Genomic DNA, 23392 nt, shown 5'->3' with positions numbered 1-23392 from the left:
TTCATACTTGGAAAATTTCCTATTGATAATGGGTCTTGGCTATTGGAATGTGAACCCCATTGGCATGGGAGGTTCCTCCTCCTCCCTTCTTAAGATTACTTTAGGACAGAAACCTTTAGCTGAACAATGGAAAGGACTTTGACCTATGCTTAAGCATAGAACAGGAATTTCTTTGAGTCATGATTGATTTTAGAATTGATACAATGGAGATACTTGGAATGACAGAACCAAGTCTTGGAAATTGCAATCTCCACCCTACTCAGTCCTAACAGGATTGAGGAAGGGCTGCAGCATAGATCAAAATTTAATTATTCCAATCTCTACCCTACTCAGGGTAACAGGATTTAGGAAGGGCTGTAGCAAAAGATCAAGATTTAATTATTTGAGAATATGACCTCCAACAGACATGTGCAAAGCCACAGACCTCTGGGCGGTCCTGGGTTAAGCTAGAGCCACCATTGGCACAGGGAAAATGATGGACAGTGATTGGTAGATGTGAGAACTGAGGGGAGGGAACTTGGATGGTTTCCTTAAAGATAGAGGGGTCTGAGGACTGGGGGGTTGGTGGGAGAGTTTTGGCTCTGAGTGGTTGGAGAGGTGCTCTGAGAAGCTTGCTCTGAAGGAAGCTGGAGGTGGGGCCCTGAGACTGTTTCTCCATTTTGGTCATGTGAGTAATAGGGACTGATCTCCTTTCTTTGCCCCAGCTATCTAAGGGCTTGGGCCTTTTGGCCCAGCCTAAACAGAAGGGGTATTTAAGCCCTATTCCCTTCTCTCCCCTTTCTCTCTCTCTCTCTCTCTCTCTCTCTCTCTCTCTCTCTCTAATTCCTTTCTTCCTCCTGTTTGTAATTAAACTCTATAAAAGGCTGACCTCTGACTTGAGTTTTCATTTGGGAATTACATAGCTGAATTCCTTGGCGACCTTAAATTAATATATATCAGTCTTTTAAAGTGATTTCCTTGTCACAGTTTGGACTTGTCAAAGATTCTGCTGGCAAAGATTCCAAGGCAAAAGGCCTTGGAAAATAGGGGGTCAGAAAAGAGAATGAAGCATGAAAAGCCATGAAGTGTCAGAAAGGAAAATACACAAAAGAGTGCAGTAGGAAGTTTTGAAGGGGCTGCAAACACTTCTTTCCTCCCTTTTTCTTTCTCTTTTCCAGTAACAAATGTTATTTTCTTATCCCTCTGTCCTTCCTGTTGTAATCACTCCTCCAATCACAAAATAATCAAACCAAACCAAAACCAAAACCAAACCTCACCCCAACCCCTTGTAACAATATGCATAATTAAGCAACACAAATCTCAGCATTAGCCAAGACAAAAGATTTATGTCTCAATCTGCATTCTGAATCCTCATCTATCTCTCAGGAGCCTGGCAGCTTCATCATGGGTTCTCTGAAATTGTGGATGCTCATTCTATTTGATCCTAGAGGAGAACTAGAAGAGATCAATCATTAAGTGCCATGAAAACCTAGAGAAGACAGAGTATCTGAGATAAGAAGGTAATTGACAAAGATAAAGCCAGACTGCAGAGAGACCAAGAAATATGAAAGAACTGGTTTTTAAGTGATCATTGGAAATTTTGGAGGAAATAATTTCATTTGAATGAGGAAGTTGAAAGTCAAATTACAGAGAGTTAGTGAGTGAGAAGAGATAGAATAGGAAAGCTGATAGATATGGCCAGATTAGGTAAGGTTTTTCTTTTAAACCTTTACCCTCTGTTTTAGAATCAATACTAGATTTTGGTTCCAAGGCAGAGAAGAGCAGTAAGGCTTAAGCAGTTGGTGTTGGGTGACTTGCTTAGGGTCACACAGCTGGGAAATATCTGAGGCTAGATTTGTACCTAGGATCTCCCATCTCTGGGACTTGCTCCCTATCCACTGAGCCACCTAGTTGTCCCAACTCAGGATATATTTTTTAACATTATTTTTTATTTGGTCAATTTCAAACATTATTCCTTGGATACAAAAATCATTTTCTTTTCCTCCCTCCCTTCCCCCCACCCCTCCCATATCCAACTCGAGATTCCACTGGGCATCACATATGTCCTTGATCCGACCCCATTTCCATGTTGGTATTTGCACTAGGATGTTCATCTAGAGTCTATATCCCCTTGGCCCCTGTAGTCAAGCAGTTGCCTTTCCTCTGTGTTTTTACTCCCACAGTTTGTCCTCTGCTTGTGGATAGTGTTTTTCCTCCTTGATCCCTGAAGGTTGCTCAGGGACATTGCATTGGCACTAATGGAGGAGTCCATTACCTTCGATTGTACCACAATGTAAAAGTCTCTGTGTATAATGGTTTCCTGGTTCTGCTCCTTTCGCTCTGCATCACTTCCTGGAGGTTGTTCCAGTTCACATGGAATCCCTCCAGTTTGTTATTCCTTTGAGCACAAAAGTATTCATCACCAACAGATACCACAATTTGTTCAGCCATTCCCCAATTGAAGGGCATCCCTTCATCTTTCAATTTTTGGCCACCACAAAGAGGGTGGTTACAAATATTCTTGTACAAATCTTTTTCCTTATTATCTCTTTGGGGTACAAACCCAGCAGTGGTATGGCTGGATCAAAGGACAGCCAATCTTTTATCGCCCTTTGGGCATAGTTCTAAATTGCTGTCCAGAATGGTTGGATCATTTCACAACTCCACCAGCAATGCATTAATGTCCCAACTTTGCCACATCCCCTCCAGCATTCATTACTTCCTGTTGCTGTCTTGTTAGCCAATCTGCTAGGTGTGAGGTGATACCTCAGAGCTGTTTTGATTTGTATCTCTCTGATTAGAAGAGATTTAGAACACTTTTTCATGTGCTTATTAATAGTTTTTATTTCTTTGGCTGAGAACTGCCTGTTCATGTCCCTTGCCCATTTATCAATTGGAGAATGGCTTGATTCTTTGTACAATTGATTTAGCTCTTTGTAAATTTGAGTAATTAGACCTTTGTCAGAGGTTTTTGTTATGAAGATTGTTTCCCAATTTGTTACTTCCCTTCTAATTTTAGTTACATTGGTTTTGTTTGTACAACCCCTTTTTAATTTGATATAGTCAAAATTGTTTATTTTACATTTTGTGACTCTTTCTAAGTCTTTCTTGGTTTTAAAATCTTTCCCTTCCCAAAGGTCTGAAATGTATACTATTCTGTGTTCACCTAATTTACTTATAGTTTCCTTCTTTATGTTCAAGTCATTCACCCATTCTAAGTTTATCTTGGTGTAGGGTGTGAGATGTTGATCCAAACCTAATCTTTCCCATACTGTCTTCCAATTTTCCCAGCAGTTTTTATCAATTAGTGGATTTTTGTCCCCAAAGCTGGGATTTTTGGGCTTGTCATAGACTATCTTGCTGAGGTCATTTACCCCAAGTCTATTCCACTGATCCTCCTTTCTGTCTCTTAGCCAGTTCCAAATTGTTTTGATGACCGCTGCTTTATAATAGAGTTCGAGATCTGGGACTGCAAGGCCCCCTTCCTTTGTATTTTTTTTCACGATTTCCCTGGATATCCTTGATCCTTTGTTCTTCCAAATGAACTTTGTTATGGTTTTTTTCTAAATCAGTAAAGAAGTTTTTTGGAAGTTCAATGGGTATGGCACTAAATAGATAGATAAATTTGAGTAGGATGGTTATTTTTATTATGTTAGCTCATCCTACCCATGAGCAGTTAATGTTTTTCCAATTGTTTAGATCTAGTTTTAGTTGTGTGGAGAGTGTTTTGTACCAACTCAGGATATTTTTTAAGGAAGGGGGAAACATGGGAGTACTTGTAGGTATCAGGGAAAGAGTGGGCAAAATGGAAGAGGTTGAAGATAAAATTGAGAATGGAGATGATAGTGGGGATGATTCTTTGGAGAAGTTGGGAGGAGATGAGGTCATAGGAACATATAAAGGAGTCCTTCTTGTCAAGTATGAAGGCTTCCCCTTCATTTGAGACCAGAGTGAAGATGGTGGAGGAAGCCATCTCAAAAAATATAATAAATATAACTGATGCTTACAAAGCAATTTCAAGACTTGCAAAGAGATTCAGACACATTCTCTCATTTGAGCCTCATAAAAACCCTTCAAAGAAAACACTACAGGAATTGTTATTCCCATTTTACAGATGAAGAGACTGTTTTAGAATGGGGAAGTGACTTGCTCAGGGTCCCACAAGTAATACGTGTAAGAACCAGGAATCAAATCTGATTCTTTTCTGACTCCCTATCTAGCCCACTGTTCGTACCCATTGTGAAATAATATCAATGATGATAATAACAATAAATATTAACTAATACTACCTTACATTTAGTAAAATGTCTTTTAGTCTAAAAAACTCTCTCAAAACAATCCTCTGAAGCAGGGAGAGAGTGGTGCAGAGTTTAGTGTAATCTGAACACCCAAGTCCAGAAAGCTGAGAACTTGAAAGGACACCTTATCTTGGAAGTTGGCAAGGGAAAAAGGTAACCAGACTGCAGCTAAGACCGGGTCAGTTTGGCCAGTTTAATTTGATAAGTTTCTTCCTAGTTCTGATTCTATAGAATCATTGACTGGCCTTTAGATCAACTTAATTCAATAAATATTTAATTAGCTACCTACTCAGAAGATGAAATATTTATTAAGTAGTCACTATGTGTCAGACCAGACAGGTAAGTGATACAGTGACCAGAGAGCAGGGCTTAGAATCAAGAAGATTCCATCTTCTTGACTTAAAATCTGGGCTCAGATTCTTACTAGCTGTGTGACCATGGGAAGTCACTTTACCCTGTTGGTCTCAGTTTCCTCATTTGTCAAATGAACTGGAGAAGGAAATGAAAAACCACAAATCACTTCACCCTGTTTACCTCAGTTTCCTCATCTGGTTCAAGGCAAGATGAGACACTCACTAATGTGAACTGGGTGACCCAATGGTAGAGTTGAGGGTGATGGCCCCATTTCAGGCAGCCTGGCTTATGCTGGCAGGTTTCAAATTAAAGAGAGATTCCATATGGACAATGAAATCATCTTCATTCTTTGTTTTTGATGACATTTCCCTGGGTGGCATCAAGTCCTGGAACACACAGCAGAATATCCTAAATGAGATGCCAATTACTCAAAAGTATTAGATCTAATTAGATTTAACTGTTCTGCTCAGGAAAGAAACCCAAGTGGATAAAGAATTATCTAGATAAGCAATCAATCAACCAACCAACAGGTGTTTATTAAATGCTTATGTTGTGCTAGACACCAGGAATACCAAGAAAAAAGGGAATCAGTTTCTGTCCTCAAGGAGCTTACATTCTAGTATCTAGTGCTATGATTTGAAATAAGATGTAAAGAAAACCTGTGGTGACTACTGTAAGAAAAGGATCCTTCTGAAGGATTCTCATTCACCTTTCGGGACTGTACTTATTTTGTATATTTAGATTTTTATATATCTGTATTGATTAAAATGGACCCAGCTGGGTGAGATATACAGAGAAACCTGGAAAAAACCTTTTGGAATTTTGGTTAGATGTCGGGAAAAACTTCCTGACAATGAGAACTGTCCAGGAGTGGTCTGAACTGCCTAGAGAGATGGTGGACAGACTCTTGTTTGGTGTGCTAGAGTGGGGATGGCTCTTTTGTACTTTTCCACCTTCTTATATCTCTCCATATATGACAGTGACTCTGGCTGCCATACTGTTTCTTGATCAAGGAATTCTACCTCTCGGACTGGCCCCATGCCTGGAATTCTCTCCCTTCTCACATCTCTGCCTCCTGGCTTCTATCATGTGTCAGGAAAAATCCTACCTTTTTCAAAAAGTCTTTCCTGGGGGCAGCCAGGTGGCTCAGTGGATTGAGAACCAGGCCCAGAGGTGGGAGGTCCTGGGTTCAAATCTGGTCTCCCACACTTCTTGGCTATGTGACCCTGGGCAAGTCACTTAATCCCCATCTCCTAGCCCTTACCATTCTTCTGCCTTGGAACTAGTACACAGTATTGATTTTAAGATGGAAGGTCAGGGTTAAAAAAAAAAAGGCTTTCCTTATCACCTTTAATACTAATACCTTCCCTCTGAGATTAAACCCATTCATCCTGTATATATCTTTTATATATATATAATATAAATTTTTTATATTATATATATAATGTATATATATAATTTATATATAGTATATAACTATAGATAGTTATTTGTATATATCTGTATATTTTTGTTAGTATATAGTTACATATTATCTCTTTCACTAATCTATGACCTTCTTAATAGTAGGGACTGTCTTTTACCTTTTTTTTTTAACATATCCCCAGTATTTAGCACAGTGCCTAGAATATAGTAGATACTTTTTTTTTTAAATAACTCTTACCTTCAGTTCCAAGGCAGAAGAGTAGTAAGAGATAGGTAATTGGGGTTAAGTGACTTTCCCAGGACCACACAGCTAGGAAGTTTCCACTGCCAAATCTGACATAGTAGATACTTTTATCTGATGACTTGATTTGAAAAATAAATGAACAAATGAAGAATTTTCATGCTTGACCAAAGAATTGGTATGTTTTACCCACTGAAATGAACTAATTCAAATGCTCAGGTTCAGTTCTAGTCTATAAATTTCTCTTTGTCTTATCCTGTGATTTGTGGTGAAAATTCTATTAGCAGAAATGTCAATAAGAGAAATAAATTCGCCAAGCCAAAAAGAAATAGGTTTATTGAGAGAGCGATCTAGTCTCACAATAAAGCCAGATCCTGGTCAAGACCAGAGACGCTGAGCCTTAGGAGATGGCCTTTTTGATGCCATCTGATGATATACAGAATATATAAATATATATACAGATATACAGAAATCTGATGATACAAAGTCACATTAAAGATAGAAAATACAGTTAAAATTAAAACAAAATGAACATAAATCTTCCACATGGGCAGGTCTTAATTAATGACACAAGTGCTAAATAAGTTGGAAAGTATAGAAATCACCACTCTGGGTGGTAACTAATATCTATTATTATTCCTGATCTTTTCAAGGCCTCTGCAATAAGGGGATAGGGTTTGATTTTTGCTGACAATTCTTTTTTTTTTAAACCCTTACCTTCCATCTTGGAGTCAATACTGTGTATTGGCTCCAAGGCAGAAGAGTGGTAAGGGCTAGGCAATGGGGGTCAAGTGACTTGCCCAGGGTCACACAACTGGGAAGTGTCTGAGGACAGATTTGAACCTACGACCTCCCATCTCTAGGCCTAGCTCTCAACACACTGAGCTACCCAGCTGCCCCCTTTGCTGACAATTCTTATCCCTGTCAGGAGTTAGTTACATCCTGTACTCTGACCTAAAGATGGTACCTAAGGATGACTGACCTAAACCACTGCATCTGGTAGATGGACATCCTATACTCTTTGACTGTCTTATGTCAAGCACCTAAAAGTAGCCCTCCACCTCCTGACTGACTGCCTTATGTCCTAAAGGCAGCAGGGTGTGGTGGGCTTGGTAGGGACTTTTGGGTCAAAGTGCCTGTCAGCAAGATTTAATACCACCCTAAGCTATAGTTTTCTTAGCTAATGATTTTAAGTCATATAAGGCTACCTATATTATTTGACTACTAACTCAAAACTATTAATTGTGTTATAAAAGTGTGAGATTTAAAATGGTTGAGGTCTTAAACTGTAGTGAGTTAAAATGGTGGAAGATATAAATTGTGATAGATATAAGAGAGGGTGAGTAAATTTGACCACAGAAAATATGTTTCACTACAGTGTCTTGGTTTTTAAATCAAATATAAGGTGGTCACCAGGGAAATATTCCCAATTATTCAAATGCCCAAGTCAACTGGGTTTTATAGAGATTTTAATTAATAATATAATGAGGAATTAGAGAAAGAGAGAAAGAGTAGGAAAGGAATAATTATGAAGGGCCTCAAGCCAATATGGCCTAGACCTGAGTCTTAAGAGAGAGAATCAGTCAGTCAGTCTTTTAACACTCACCACAAGGTCTGCCTAAACAAGGATTCTAGTGACACCAGGCTAGCTCCATCTCAGCTGACTTCACCAGAGAGCCTTCCAGCTAGAGACTGTTCCAAAAGGCCTCTCTCCAGAGCCTCCAGAGGGACAGAGTCCCCTTAGAGGAGCTCCATCAAGACCTCCTTAGAGATTGTCCTCCAAGAGCTTCCCTTCTCCAGAGCCTCTCTCAAGAGATTCTTCCCAAGCGATCCTCATCAGAGTTCCTCCAAAAGGAATTCTCCAAAAGGATGTATCCTCAAGAGATTCTGCTTTTTCTTATATAGGGTTTTTTCTCCCATGTCACCTTCCCTAAGTCCCTACATCTACCAATCACTGTAGACGCTTTCCAAAGGACTGCCCATCTAAATTCCTGCTAAGTCGACCAATCTCCTCAGTAAGTCGGAATCAGAAAAAATGCTGCTGTGTTGACCAATCTCCTCAGTAAGTCTGAACTAGAGAAAACACAGCTGAGTCAACTAATCTCATCAAGAGAAAACTTGCCCAACCCTTTTAGGTACCTGGCATCCCATTGTATCAATTCTAAAAACAGGCCTGGATCAAAGAACTCCTTGCTTTATTATAAGCATGGGTCCAAGCACTTTCATTGTTTAGCAAGGAGTTTTCTCTCCTAAAGCAGTCTTAAGTACGGTTGGAGTAGAGGTCCTCCCATTTCTGATCCTGGAGAGTTCTCACATCAAAATGGGGAATGTTTCTCAGTAGGGAATTTGAAGATTCCTCAATGTGGAGTAAAATTTTTAACATTCATAAGTCTGTGAAATTTTAAGGTTCACAATAGTAATCATAGAGGCTAATACTATTATCATCATAAAAGAGAGTAGGGAGTTTCACATTTACAGATTTAATCAGAGTAGGGAGCTCCTGATGAGAAAAATATCTTTACCAAAGCAACTCCAAGGGGCTGGCCACTTTGTTCAAATGCCAAACACATTTACCTAAAAGAGTATTTGATGGAACTCACGTGGAGAGGAGGAGAATTATTACAAGGGCTCTCTAAGGGTTTATCTTTGGTATTGATTGTGAGACTTGTGAGATGTGGACATAGGAGCACCCAGTTTGGTGTGCCTCCACTAAAGAAGGTGCTCCATGAACAAAGCAAAATTGTAGTAGCTCAAAAGAAGGGTAAGATGTGCAAATTTCATCTCCATCCCCAAAGTTCATATGGGCTATTTGTGCTTGACCTGTGGTAGAATCTTCAGAGGTTCTGATCAGGCACAGTTGGACATCATGATGTCATTTTGGTCTTCTTTGAGTATGAAAGACACCAACCAACCAACCAGTCATGTCCTCTCTTTGTGACCTCATTTGGTGTTTTCTTGACCAAGATACTGGAATGGTTGTCCATTTCCTCCTCTAGCTCATTTTACCTAGAGGCAAAAGAAACTGAGACAAATGGGATCACATGACTTATTTCTCCAGGGTAACACTGCTAGTGCCAAACTAGGAAGATGAGTCTTCCTGACTCTAGGTTTGGCATTCTATCCAGTGTACCACCTAGCTGACCCTCTTATACTTTATTCTTCTCTAAGTATCTCTAATCCAGATGAGTTAATTGACTTGCTCTTCCTTGAGCAAGATACTATCTTCTGACTTTGTAACTGGGCTGTCCCTCCCTTCTAGAACACTCTCTTTCCTCACTTTCATCTCTTGACTTTCCCATCTTCCTTTAAGTTCTGATAAAACCATGCCATCTGCAAGAAGCCCTTCTGGATCCTATTGGATGCTCATGCCTTCCTTCTGTTGAGTATCTCCAATTTATGCTGTCTGTAGTTGAATGCACAGACAACTGCATGTTGTCTGTATGATATCTCCCCCAATAGAATGTGAACTCCTTTAGAACAGAGACCTTTTTCCCCCTTTCTTTTTATCTCTAGCTCTTAGCCCAGAGCATAGTGCATAGTGGGTGATTAGTAAATATTCACTGAGGATGATAATAATGATTAGGTTTCATTCTGATTTTGTTCCAAGACTTCTGCGTCCTCTACTTCAAGAGTTACTCCAGAGGCAGTTTCTCCTAAAATCAATTATCCAGTAATCGATCTTTGACGTTTCCTCTTAATTCCTATTACTTTATTTTTGTCACCTTTGTTTCCTAAAGCATCCCTCCTTCTTACAGAAAGCAAAAAACCATCCGGCCCTGTTATTGGAAACTGAAAGGTCAATAAAAATCAATCAATAAACATTTATTAAAAGCCAACTGTGTACCACAGTGCTATGTTCTGGAGATACTCTCTCAGGGAACTTACATTCTAATGGGGGAAATAACAGGTACATAGAGGAGTAGGTGATAGTGTGGAGATAGTAGTGGCTTTATGGGTAGTTCTGAAAGGTCCATTCCACATCTCCAGGAGACTAGAGTTCCATCTTTGTGTAGACTTGAAGGGGATGATCTTGATTACACAATCACTCTCTCTTTCTCCTACCTTCAAGAAATCTGAGTGTGGAATTACATCTATCTATCTCAATCAGATTACTATAATCTAGGGATATCATATCTTTTGGGGTTGAGAAGATACTTTTCTTTGAAACAGACCTCATTTCTGGAAAGTGACAGTTAGCTTAACCTCAGTCAATTTAATTCCATTTCCACTAAGCACTTAACACATAAAAGACAATTAAGGAGAGCAAGAAGCATATGTATCAAAACAAGCAAGTAAAACAGTAATTGAGGAAGGAAGCTATATAGATACATTTAAGCAATGGAATACACAAGAATAAAGGAGGGCTTTGTGACCTGGGCTTAAGATGGAATCTCAGCTCAGCTGGGTAGACAATGATCTCACCAAACCCTTAATAAATACTCTGAAGACAATCTTGGAGAGCAAGCAAACATATTTATCAAAGCAAGCAAGTAAAACAACAATAGAGGAAGCTACACAGATACATTTACACTTTACACAATAGAATGCACAAGATAAAAAGAGGGCTTTGTGACTTGGGTTGTGATGAAATCTCAGTTCAACCAGGTAGAAAATGATTTTATCTGAGGAGTCTTTTCTTGGATGAGGAATCGAGGGGCATGTTGGGGGGCCAGATTTCTCTCACATTTCAGGAACTCTAAGTCTCCAATTAGTGATTCAAAAGATACTTCTCCCTTTGCTGTCTCTCCCTTTCTCCTCTGCTTCTCTCTCTCAGAAGTCTCTCAGCTAATCAGGAATCACATTTCCTCCTACATGTTTGCAGTATCACAGGGTGGTCCTTTAGGGTAGTGATATAAATTAGAACTGGATCCCTGTGGGCCATGTGCTGACTTAGAAAACCACAAATCAACATTATCCATGTTGTATTGTATTTTAATTTAGTTTGTTAAACATTTCCCAATTACATTAAACAAATCTCTTACCTCCTGTCTTAGAATTCATAGATTACCTTCTGTTTTAGGATTGATAAGATTCCAAGGCAGAAGAGTGGTTACGACTGGGCAACTGGGGTTAAGTGACTTGTCCAGGGTCACAGAACTAGGAAGTGTCTGAGGTCACATTTGAACCCAGGACCTTCTGCCTCCAGTCTTGGCTCTTGATCCACAGAGCCACTTAGCAACAATTCTTCTCCTCCACTCTTTTTATTTCTCTCTTACTTTACTCTGGGGACTATTCTTATTGTTATATGGTGACCCCAAGGCATTTGTGTAATTGTAGCTTGTAATAGCCAGGTAAACTATTATGATCATAACTCATGAAGGCAGGCACCATATTTGATGACTGGGTATTTTCCCTCACTGTCCTCCATGCGTGGAACTCTCTTTCCTCATTTCTGCCTTCTGCCTTCCCTGGCTTATTTCAAGTCCAGCTAAAATTCCTCCTTCTGCAAGAAGCCTTTCTGCCTCAGTGCTATTGCTTTCCCTCTGGTGATTATCTCTAATTTATCCTGTGTTATCTTGTTTGTATCTAATTGTTACCATGTTGTCTGCCTCACTAATTTGTGAGCTCCCTGAGAGCAGACACTGTCTTTTGCCTTTTTTTATATCCCTTAGGACAGTGCCAGACACATAGTAGGTGTCTAATAAATACTTGTTGAAGACTACCGTCCATTTGAAAATGTCTTAATCCCATGTGTCCATGGAGGGGATAAATTAAAATTTCCCAGAGAGATGATAATCTAGCGCCCTCTGTTGTCTGACAGACTGAATGATTGGGATCTTGCCTAGGATCATAGACTTAGAGTGAGAAAGAAAATTGAAATTCATCTAGCCCAAACCCCTCATTTTACAGAGGAGGAAATTGAGGAAGTAACAGAAGAAGTTTAATTTTTTAAAAATTTCTATAAAAGCCCAAGGCCACAAAGGTCTAGCTGGGATGACTGTCTACATAGTCCTAACCTCACTTTAGTACTTCAGATCAGTATTTATCCTATCCAATTTGTAACAAAAGTCACTGAGACAGAGTGTGATCAATCAATTTATTAGTGTTTCTGACCCTTAATCAATTGAGTGCAAAACTTTTCTTATGGTCAGGAACCCTACATCTCAGGTTCCAAGGGTTTATAACTTTTGGAAGGTTACCAAGAATAGAATGGGGTGGTATAACTCCATTATTGGCCATTTTTCAGAAATGGGGAGGGGAAATGCACCTGAATTATAATGATTTTGTCAGCAGTCCTTTTCACAGGTCATCAGTTACTAATATTGCATCAGAAGACTTTTCACAAGTCATGAGACTCCATCAGCAAGGTTTTGGGCTTTCTGCAAGCCATTGAGCCATTCTGCAAGGGTTTGGTCAACAGCATTCTTTGACTCAAGAGTAGACAGGCACCCTAAAGGAAGTTGTGGATTTAAAGCAAAGGTCACTCAGGAGTGGAGGTGATGATTCACAGGTGTGAGGGGTATTGATAAGGTACATAATTGATTTCAAGTATCTCATACTTGGGAGTTGGGGGCTCAGTGCTAATTCAACTAAGATAAATCCTTATTATTGGTTTATATAGCATAAATGTATCTAATAAATAAAAATCAATTGATATAATCATTGATACTTGGTGGGTTAATGAATTCTAATCTACCTAACTCTACTTCCTATAATATTAACTACTATGACTAATTCAAACTTAATCCTATTCTGTTTAACTCACAGGTATTAGGACTGATACTCATTAAATTACAATGAGCTGAGTAAGTTGAGTAGGAGCATAAAAAAAGATAATGAGACATGAAATAAGAAGATATTGGCACTTTAACTCTTTAGAATTCTTTCTCCCTTTGAAAAGGTCTCAAAAAATAGTACTACAATTCTAGAGGATTGTTTTAGGTTTCTGGGGAAGATGGAACTCACTAGAGGAACTCTCTAGAAATCCTCAATATTTCCTATCAATCAGAGTAATACTACAAGTCTGGAGGTGACCATAGAGGGGCATGAGAAGATGGGGTTCATTGGAGGGATAATTTTTGTTTTTCTTTTAGTGGCCTAGAGACAGGAGGTCCTGGGTTCAAATTTGACTTGAAACACTTCCTGTTTATGTGATCAGCCCTTAATGCTGTTCTTCCTTGGAACTAATGATTCTAAGATGGGAGGTAAGAGTTGAAAAAAAAAAAAGATCTGCCTTTAGGTCATTGACTTATTTGGGGCATTTTTCAGGTAACAGGATCATGTTCCTTATATAATTCCCAGTTGTGGAATCTTTGGAGCAATTCAGTTTTACCAAGAGTGAATCAATGTGCTTATCTTCCTCCAACATTAACAATTTGCGTCTTTGCCATTTTGACTGAAATGAGTTGAAACCTCAGAACTGTTTTAACATGATGTCTTTTATTATTGGTGATGTAATTGCTTACCATGGTTGTTGAGCATTTGCATTTCTTCTTCATGAAACCGGCGAACTTATCTTTTGTGAAATGGCTCATGTATATATGTGTGTCTATATTGGCACCAGTGTTTATTATGCTTATGCCAATTCCCAGTGTTCCTTAGTAATCAGACTTTTGTCAAATGTAGTTAATGTCAGGATTGTGTCTCATTTAATATTTCACTTCATTGATTTTATTCATGCCAAAGCTTGTAAGCCATACATACTTGAAATTGTTATTTTTGTTTTTTACGATCACCCAGATTTCCTCTTTTGACTCTGCTCAAAATCTTCCACTAGCCTATATGGTGATTTTGAAAGAAAACATATTAATCAAGTTGATGACCAGTCGCCAGTAGAAGACAAGTGATGGGGTGCATCTGCCTACGCTTTAGAGAGATGGTAGACTGGAGATATGGACAGGGGACCACATTTTTAGGCATGGCCTTTGACTGACATTCAAGGCTCTCCTAAAGTTAGGTCTATTCTCTCCTCACCAGAAATGTATTATATTGTTCTCCTCTACATATTCTATGGTTTGGGCAAATAGACCTTTATGTTTCCCTACTCCTCTTCAGAACACTGAATAGTGGACCCTGGCAAAGCCACTTACCTCTCATTTGCCTCAGTTTTCTCATATGTAAAATGTGAGGATTAAATGAGATCTTTATAAAGTGCTTAGCACAGTGGGTGGCAAATAGCAATTACCATAAAAATGCTGTTTCCCTCCATTCCTTCCTTCCTTCCTTCCTTCCTTCCTTCCTTCCTTCCTTCCTTCACTTCCTTCCTTCACTTCCTTCCTTCCGTCCTTCCCTCCCTTCCTTCCCTCCTTCCCTCCTTTCTTCCCTCCTTCCTTCCTTTCATCCCTCATTCCTTCCTTCCTTCCTTCCTTCCTTCCTTCCTTCCTTCCTTCCTTCCTTCCTTCCTTCCTTCCTTCCTTCCTTCCTTCCTTCCCTTCCTTCCCTTCCTTCCTTCACTTCCTTCCTTCCGTCCTTCCCTCCCTTCCTTCCCTCCTTCCCTCCTTTCTTCCCTCCTTCCCTCCTTTCTTCCCTCCTTCCTTCCTTCCCTCTTTCCTTCCTTCCTTCCTTGCGTCCTTCCTTCCTCCCTTTCTTTGTTCCTTCGTTCCTTTGTTCCTTCACTTCCTTCCTTCACTTCCTTCCTTCCGTCCTTCCCTCCCTTCCTTCCCTCCTTCCCTCCTTTCTTCCCTCCTTCCTTCCTTTCTTCCCTCATTCCTTCCTTCCTTCCTTCCTTCCTTCCTTCCTTCCTTCCCTTCCTTCCTTCCTTCCTTCCTTCCCTTCCTTCCTTCACTTCCTTCCTTCCATCCTTCCCTCCCTTCCTTCCCTCCTTCCCTCCTTTCTTCCCTCCTTCCCTCCTTTCTTCCCTCCTTCCTTCCTTCCCTCTTTCCTTCCTTCCTTCCTTGCGTCCTTCCTTCCTCCCTTTCTTTGTTCCTTCGTTCCTTTGTTCCTTCACTTCCTTCCTTCACTTCCTTCCTTCCATCCTTCCCTCCCTTCCTTCCCTCCTTCCCTCCTTTCTTCCCTCCTTCCTTCCTTTCTTCCCTCCTTCCTTCCTTCCTTGCGTCCTTCCTTCCTTGCGTCCTTCCATCCTTCCTTCCATCCTTTCCTTCCTTCCTTCCCTTCTTTTCCTACCTTTCCTTCCTTCCAGTAAAAATCCAATGCCATATTTTGTGGGTTTCTTTTCCACTTTGGACAAAACCATTTATCCTCTTCTCCCTGTTCACCAGTCCCACCTTACTTATATCATTTGTTTTTCATTAAACATTTTGCTTTGTAACTAATTATCTGGATGTATTTGGGCTTTCTTTGCAAAGGTAATGGAGTGGTTTGCCATTTCCTTTTCCATTTTCTTTTACAGATGAAGAACAGAGACAAAGAGAACTAAGTGACTTGAGCAGGGTCACAAGGCTAATATTTGTCTAAGGCAGGATATGAACTCAGGTTGTCTTGACTCCAGGGTTGGTGTTCTATCCATTGCAATGCCTAGCTTCATGATAATTACAATGTCAATATGTCACTGATATACTATTCTTCTTCTTCTTCTTTTTCAAATGACAATGGAGAGGTGCCTAGTGGACCCGAGTTGGTTGCAGCACATGACCAAGCACATTAGAGCCAGGGAAATTAAGGGAGTTTTTGAAATGACAGTGAGGGATGATGAACAGACATTCCATGGGACTCCATGGATATCTGTGCAATAGCAGGAGGACTAGAAAGAGGTCCCCAGCTTAGTAGAGGCAGATATAGAAAAGACTGTCCCAGGATCAGAGTTTGGGCACAGATAGGTTATGTTCTGCCCTCGTGGAGGGGGTACCCACCCTGCTGAGCTCCCAGGTCCATCCCAGTGGATGGATCATATTTATCTGTTGGACTGTAAGCTTGAGGAAGGAAAGGACTGTGACTTATTGAAGCCCTGCTTCTATCCCAGGATGTTAATGCTAATTTCAAGGAAATTGATTATGGATCCAGTGACTATAGATTTAGAGGCCATTCAGTCTAACTTGAATATTTTACAGATAAGGAAACTAAGGCACAAAGAAGTTAAGTGACTTCCTTAAGTCACACACAATCTCAAGTTCATTGATTTAGAGCTAAAAAGGATTTCTGAAGCCATTGAATCTTCCTCCTTAATTTTACACATGAGGAAACTGAGGCATGAAGTTGTTAAATGATTTGATCAAAGTCACTTAGCTTCATAGATTTGCAACTAGAATAGATTTCAGAGGCCACTGAGGCCTTTCTCTTCATTTAGTAGAGGGGAAAACTGAGGCACAAAGCTTGCTAAGGGTTCCAGTGTCTGAGGTGGGGTTCAAAGCCAAATCTTCCTAGTTCCCTCTCTATTGTGCTAGGTTGCCTTATCTAGAGTTATACATTATTATTACTTATTGGTATAACACTTACATCATTGAATTTGTAACACAAAGAAATCCTATTCATCACAGAATCATGAATTCTAGAGGTGGAAAGGATCTCAGAGGCCCCTTAGTCTAAATTATAGCTGAATCCTTTCTACAGCATTCATCAGTCACCCAGCTTTTGGAGTGAACAGACACAGAGAATAACATGCAATTTGGAATCAGAAAAGATCTGAGTTCAAATCCCACCTCAGACACATATTAGATGTTTGGATTTGTTAGAATCTAATCAAGTTCCTTAGCCTAGCTCAGTTTCCTTATCTGTAAAATGGGGTGAATAAGAGTTCTTATCTCTCAGATTTATTGTGAGGATCAAATGAAATGATATTTGTAAAGTGAAAACTTTAAAGCTTAAAGCTATGGGAATGCTAGCTATTATTATTGTTATTAATATTCTTATTTGCTTGGTGATCATCAATGCAGGAAAGCTGTTATTCATGATGTAGTCAGTCAATCAAGCAACAGTTATTACTGAATCATCTCCTCTGGAATACAAAAAGAGACAAAAGGCAGGCTCTGCCTTCAAGGGGCTTACACTGTAATGAAGGAGACAGAGTGTGAAGTGTCTAAGTCAGGACTTCTAAAACACGGTAGTTGATGAAGAGCCCTTCTGAGAAGGAAGGCTACTAGCAGCCAGGAGGGACTTCCCAGTGGGACTGGAGTTGAATCTTGCAGAAAGCCTGGAAAGCTCATAGGTAGAGATGAGGAGGAAGGGCACATGGGCATTTGTTGTCATTCAGTTGTTTCTGTTGTGTCCAACTCTTTGTGACCCCACTTGGGGTTTTCTTGGCAAAGATACTGGAGTGGTTTGCCTTTTCCTTCTCCAGCTCATTTGACAGATGAATAAACTGAGGCAGACAGGGTGAAGTGGCTTACTCAGGGTCACACCCATAAGATACTGGAGTGGTTGGCCATTTCCTTCTCCAGCTCATTTGACAGATGAATATACTGAGGCAGATAGGGTGAAATTACTTACTCAGGGTCACATACCTAAGATACTGGAGTGGTTGGCCATTTCCTTCTCCAGCTCATTTGACAGCTAAAGAAACTGAGGCAGATAGGGTGAAATGACTTACTCAGGGTCACACACCTAAGATACTGGAGTGGTTGGTCATTGCCTGCTCCAGCATTTGGGCATGAGGAATGGATGGTGCAAAGGGGGAAGGGTAGTCCATAAATGGAGCGCCGTGTTCAAGGAACTACAAGCAGTCTGGCATGGCTGGACTGGAGACTACATGGAGAGGAATAAAGTGGAAGAAGGTTAAAAATGGTAGATTTTAAGAACCAAACAAACCAAACCATTCCATTTATGGGTAAATTTTTTTTATTTTTTAATTTATTTTTACATCACTGTCACTTCTCAATGCCTATTCCCCACCTCTCATTTCTACTACTAAAAGTAGACTTTGTTTTAAAAAAAAAAAAGTCTAGTTAATTAAGATTGACCAGATTTGGAAATATATGCCTCATGTCACACCTGTAGTCCATTGGGGCCAAGTGCCAAGTACTATGATATTCCTGGCAGCATCTTCCACTCAGTGGTGTCTAGAACAGTCTCAGTCAAAAGGCACTTATTACATATTTATTGTACTACAAGTCAAGGTACAAGCATTTATTAAGTGCTTGCTGTATGCCAGGCACTGAACTAAGCCCTGGGGGTTGTAACCTTAAAAATTTCTTAGACTTATGAATGTTGGAAATTTCCCCATTGGGAAATTTCATACTTAAAAAAATCTCCTACTGATAGTAAGAACTCTATTGGAATATGAAATTCCTTGGCATGGGAGGATCCTTCTCCTCCCTACTTAAGACTACTTTAGGACAGAAACCTTTTGCTAAACAATGGAAAGGGCTTTGACCTATGCTTAAGCATAGAACAGGAAGTTCTTTGAGTCATGATTGATTTTAGAATTGATACAATAGAGATACTTGGAATGACAGAACCAGGTCTTGGAAACTACAATCTCCACCCTACTCAGAGTAACAGGATTTAGGAAGGGCTGCAGCAAAGATCAAGATTTAATTATTTGAGAATATGACCTTCAACAGACATGTGCAAAGGGGGCAGACCTCTGGGTGGTCCTGGGTTAAGCTAGAGCCACCATTGGCAGAGGGGAGAGATCGACAGTGATTGGTAGATGGGAGAACTGAGGGGAGGGAACTGAGATTTTTGGCTTAAAGATATCGGGGTCTGAGGACTGGAGGGGGTTGATGCTCTGGAGGAGGTTGGAGAGGAGAGAGGTCCTGGAGGGAGATCTCCTGGAGAGGTCTTGAAGGAGACTGTGGAAGGAGAACTCAGGAGGAGTCAGGAGGAGAATTCTCTGGAAACATTCTTGAAAGGAGGCTCTCTTGAAGGTGGAGCCTGAGGTTGGCATGAGAAGCCTTACCTAGAGAGATCTTGGGTGAGTGATAAAACCAACTGACTGATTTATCTCTTAGGACTGAGGTCTAGGCCTTATTGGCTTGAAGCCCTTCATTCTTATTCCTTTCTTACTCTCTCTTTCTTTGATTACTCATTGTATTGTTAATTAAATTTCTCTATAAAACCCAGTTGGCTTGGGCATATTCATAAATTGGGAATATATTCCCTGGCGACCATCTTATATTTATATAAAACTAAGACACAGTAGAAAACATATTTTAGCGGTCATAATTGATATATATATTTCCCTTGCTCCCAAACATTTTAATTATCACATTTTATGGCTCCCACTCTCTTATCTACAACTATTTAACGCTCAAAACTATTTTAAATCTAACAGGGTACAAAGAGAGCCAAAGGCAGCTCCTGCCTTTAAGCAGCTGATAGTCTAATGGAGGAGACCTTAAATACACACCAAGTCCAGCCAGAGTATGGAAGGAAACTTAGGTGGGGAAGGTTCTAACCCTTCCTCCTCATTTCCTTCAAGACTCAGCTCAAACATCAACCTCTATAGGATTCTGAGGCAAATAGGGTTAAGTGACTTGTCCAGGGTCACACAACTAGTAAGAGTTTGAGGCCAGATTTGAACTTGTGAAGATGAAACTTCCTCACTATAAGTCTGGTGCTCTATACACTGAGCCACCTAGCTAGGAATTGTGTTCTAGGCATTTCTCTGAGATTGTAAGCTGAAAAAAAGGTGCTAACCTCCCTAGGAGGACAGAGTCTTCTTACCTGGGAGATCCCTCTAGCTAACATTTATATAGCCTTCTCAAGCATTGGAAAACTCATCTTTGGTACACAAAGAGGACCAAAATGGCATCACCCAAGATGTCTTTTGACTCATGCATAAATTGGATTGAAGAGAGGCAGCTTCTAGAGTCATCCAATTCCAGTGGCAAGACAAAAGCCAAGATGACTGGCAACGGGTCAGGATGCAGTGGATGACTTTAGCTTCTTCAATGTTTGACCAAGCTTTAAGAGTGCCTCAGCACCTGCTTCAGTTGCTTTCATGGCCCAATGGAACAAATTGTTCTCATCTGTCTCTTCTTCTGGGAGAAGACTTTGCATGCCTGGGGGAGACACCTCCTACCCCAACTGATTGACAGGCTTCAAAAACATCTTACATATGTTAGCTCAATCGATCTTTACAACAATCCCATAAGATTGGTGCCATTGTTTCCCCCATTTTGCAGATGACAAAACTGAGGCCAATGAAACCATTGGTCCAATCCCTTTCTTTATCTTTTAAAGTTTGTGAAGAGCTCTCTCTCTATATAGAGTCTCTGAGTCATAGCATAACCCCAAGAGGCAGGTTCTACAGGGTAACATCACCCCACCCCCCATTGAACAGATGAGGAAACTGAGGTTTAAAGAGATTAAGTGATTTGCTTAGGATCTCACAGTTGATATGTTTCAGAGGTAAGACCAGAACTCAAGTCTTTCTGATTCAGTATTCTTTGTACAAATTCAAATTTCTTTCAACTCTACTCACTGGGCTTCAGTGTCAACATCTGTAAATTGAAGGGATTGAACCCAGCCCCTTTGGATCTTAAAACTGATGAGGGAAACACACACACACACACACACACACACACACACACACACACACACCCCAATAACAGAACACTGAGACTAAGGATCATGTTATTTAACCCTTTGTCTCCAAATAAGGCTTTATCCAGAGCATTCAAAGAAATGGATAGATCCTCCACTGGACCCACCCAAGGGAAGGGAAGACATTCCCTCCTCTCCAGGGAATACTTTGCTGCTAACCACCCTCACTTACTGATGATTTTTCTTACACTCAACCCAGGTCCCTCCTATAGCTTATTTAAGGTTCATTTCCTTTCTTTTCAGGGTTTGGACCTAGAGTTCTCTTTCTGCTAGGGGAGGAAGGGTCAGGGGTTCACTGAACCCTGATAGACTGGTATGCTGTTGTTTAGTCATTTTTCAATCATGTTTGATTCTCTGTGAGATTTTCTTGGCCAAGACCCTGGAGTGATTTGCCATTTTCCTTCTTCACTCATTTTACAAATGAGGAAACTGAGGCAAACAGGGTGAAGTGACTTGCCCAGGGTCATATAGCTAGTAAGTGTCTGAGGCCAGATTTGAACTCAGGAAGATGAGTCTTCCTGACTGCAGGTCTGGCACTCTACCAATTGTGCCACATGGGCTTAGTATAGGTAGGGGCACCAGGGCTGTGTAGGGGGTGCAGCTGCCTGATGAAAGACTGGCATATATATTTGTTTGCATGCTATCTCCCCCATTAGATTGCAAACTCTTTGAAGGCAGAAACTCTTTCTTGTCTTTTTTTTTGGTAACCCTGATTGATTGAAGTGGTTAAGGACACTGCTTCATAATGTGACTCTAGAGACTGCAGGTACAGCAGAACAGATAAAGGCCCAGCCTTGGTGTCAAGAAGACCTGGTTCAAGTCCTGCTCAGATCTGACCCAATGGTGTGTAACCCTGGGCAAATCACAACCTCTTTTTGTTCTCAGGCAATTCTCTTAAGAGTTGAAGTTATAGCTGAATTTCTGATCTGTATTAGTAGAAGTTTTCACACTAGAAGTTCCTTGATGAACTCATGGGGACGTATGTGGATGGAGGAGGGAGGGAGAGAGAGAAAGAAAGAGAAAAAGAGACAGACAGAGGGAAAGCAGGGGAGAGAGGGAGAGAAAAGAGGAGAGAGAAGAGAGGGGAAGGAGAAAGAAAGAGAGAGACAGAGAGGGAAAGCAGGGGAGAGAGGGAGAGAAGAGAGGAGAGAGAAGAGAGGGGAAGGAGAAAGAAAGAGAGAGACAGACAGAGGGAAAGCAGGGGAGAGAGGGAGAGAAAAGAGGAGAGAGAAGAGAGGGGAAGGAGAAAGAAAGAGAGAGACAGACAGAGGGAAAGCAGGGGAGAGAGGGAGAGAAGAGAGGAGAGAGGGGAAGGAGAAAGAAAGAGAGAGAGACAGAGAGGGAAAGCAGGGGAGAGAGGGAGAGAAGAGAGGAGAGAGAAGAGAGGGGAAGGAGAAAGAAAGAGAGAGACAGACAGAGGGAAAGCAGGGGAGAGAGGGAGAGAAGAGAGGAGAGAGGAGAGAGGGGAAGGAGAAAGAAAGAGAGAGACAGAGAGGGAAAGCAGGGGAGAGAGGGAGAGAAGAGAGGAGAGAGGGGAAGGAGAAAGAAAGAGAGAGAGAGACAGAGAGGGAAAGCAGGGGAGAGAGGGAGAGAAGAGAGGGGAAGGAGAAAGAAAGAGAGAGACAGACAGAGGGAAAGCAGGGGAGAGAGGGAGAGAAGAGAGGAGAGAGAAGAGAGGGGAAGGAGAAAGAGAGAGACAGAGGGAAAGCAGGGGAGAGAGGGAGAGAAGAGAGGAGAGAGAAAGAGAGGGGGAGGGAAAAAGAGGAGAAGAAAGAGGGAAAGAGAAAAAAGAGGACATTGGAGAGAGAGAGCACATCTTTAAATAATTAGAAATTTCTCTTGGTGCTAGGCATTAGGTTCATGGGCTCTGGGAAACTATCTAAAATATCACTGCCTCATATTACAAGTGAGGCAACTGAGTGGCAGAGAAAAAAAAAAGTCTTTTCCAAAGGCCCTGGGTGAAGGTAGGGTTAGTTACAGGTAGTAAGTGGCTCAACAACCCAGGTCCTTCTTTAGCTCTTCCTTTTATACCCAGGCCCTCTCCCCTGGCTTCTGGCTTTCTTGTCCTTTTCTCTGTCCTCCTCAGGCATGGTCCTACCTTGTCAAAAATCATTGGCAGGGTAGAACAGCAGGATCTAGTGATTGAAAAGAGGGACAGTGAAGATTTCACACTGGAGACTGGTGAGATGGAAAGGAAGAGAAGCTTTGGGAAACCTGGCCTGACTTTTTTGCTGCTCAGATCTGTATTCTTCCCCAAAGAGAGCACAGTGACGGAGTCCCAACCTGAGCAGAGAAAATGATCCCTGCTTTCCACAAATTTATACCCTAATGTCCAGCCCCAGCAACTTTTCTCTGCCAAGACCATAGGATTTAGGGACCTTAGGGACTCTCTAGTCCAAGGCTCTCATTTTATAAAGGAGGAAACAGGCCCCCAAACCATAAATTAGTCCTGGAAGGGATCTTAGATATCGTTTAATCCCATCTCTGCCACCCCCTCCCATTTCCCCAGAAAAGGAAACTGAGGCTTAGAGACTTGTGCAGAATTGCACAGCTAGTGTCAGAGATACGTTTGGACGAGTCTTTGGATTTGAATTTAGGTCCCCTGAATCCAGAACCAAATCTCTTTGGACACTACATTGCCTCTATTCCCACAAGCCTCCCCACCCCCCTGGATTTTCTCACAGCCCCTAGTCCAACCTCCCCCCTCTCCCGC

This window comes from Monodelphis domestica, chromosome 3 (genome assembly GCF_027887165.1).
Source record: "Monodelphis domestica isolate mMonDom1 chromosome 3, mMonDom1.pri, whole genome shotgun sequence".
In the NCBI taxonomy this organism is placed as follows: domain Eukaryota; kingdom Metazoa; phylum Chordata; class Mammalia; order Didelphimorphia; family Didelphidae; genus Monodelphis; species Monodelphis domestica.
Note: the sequence above shows the minus strand (reverse complement) of the source record.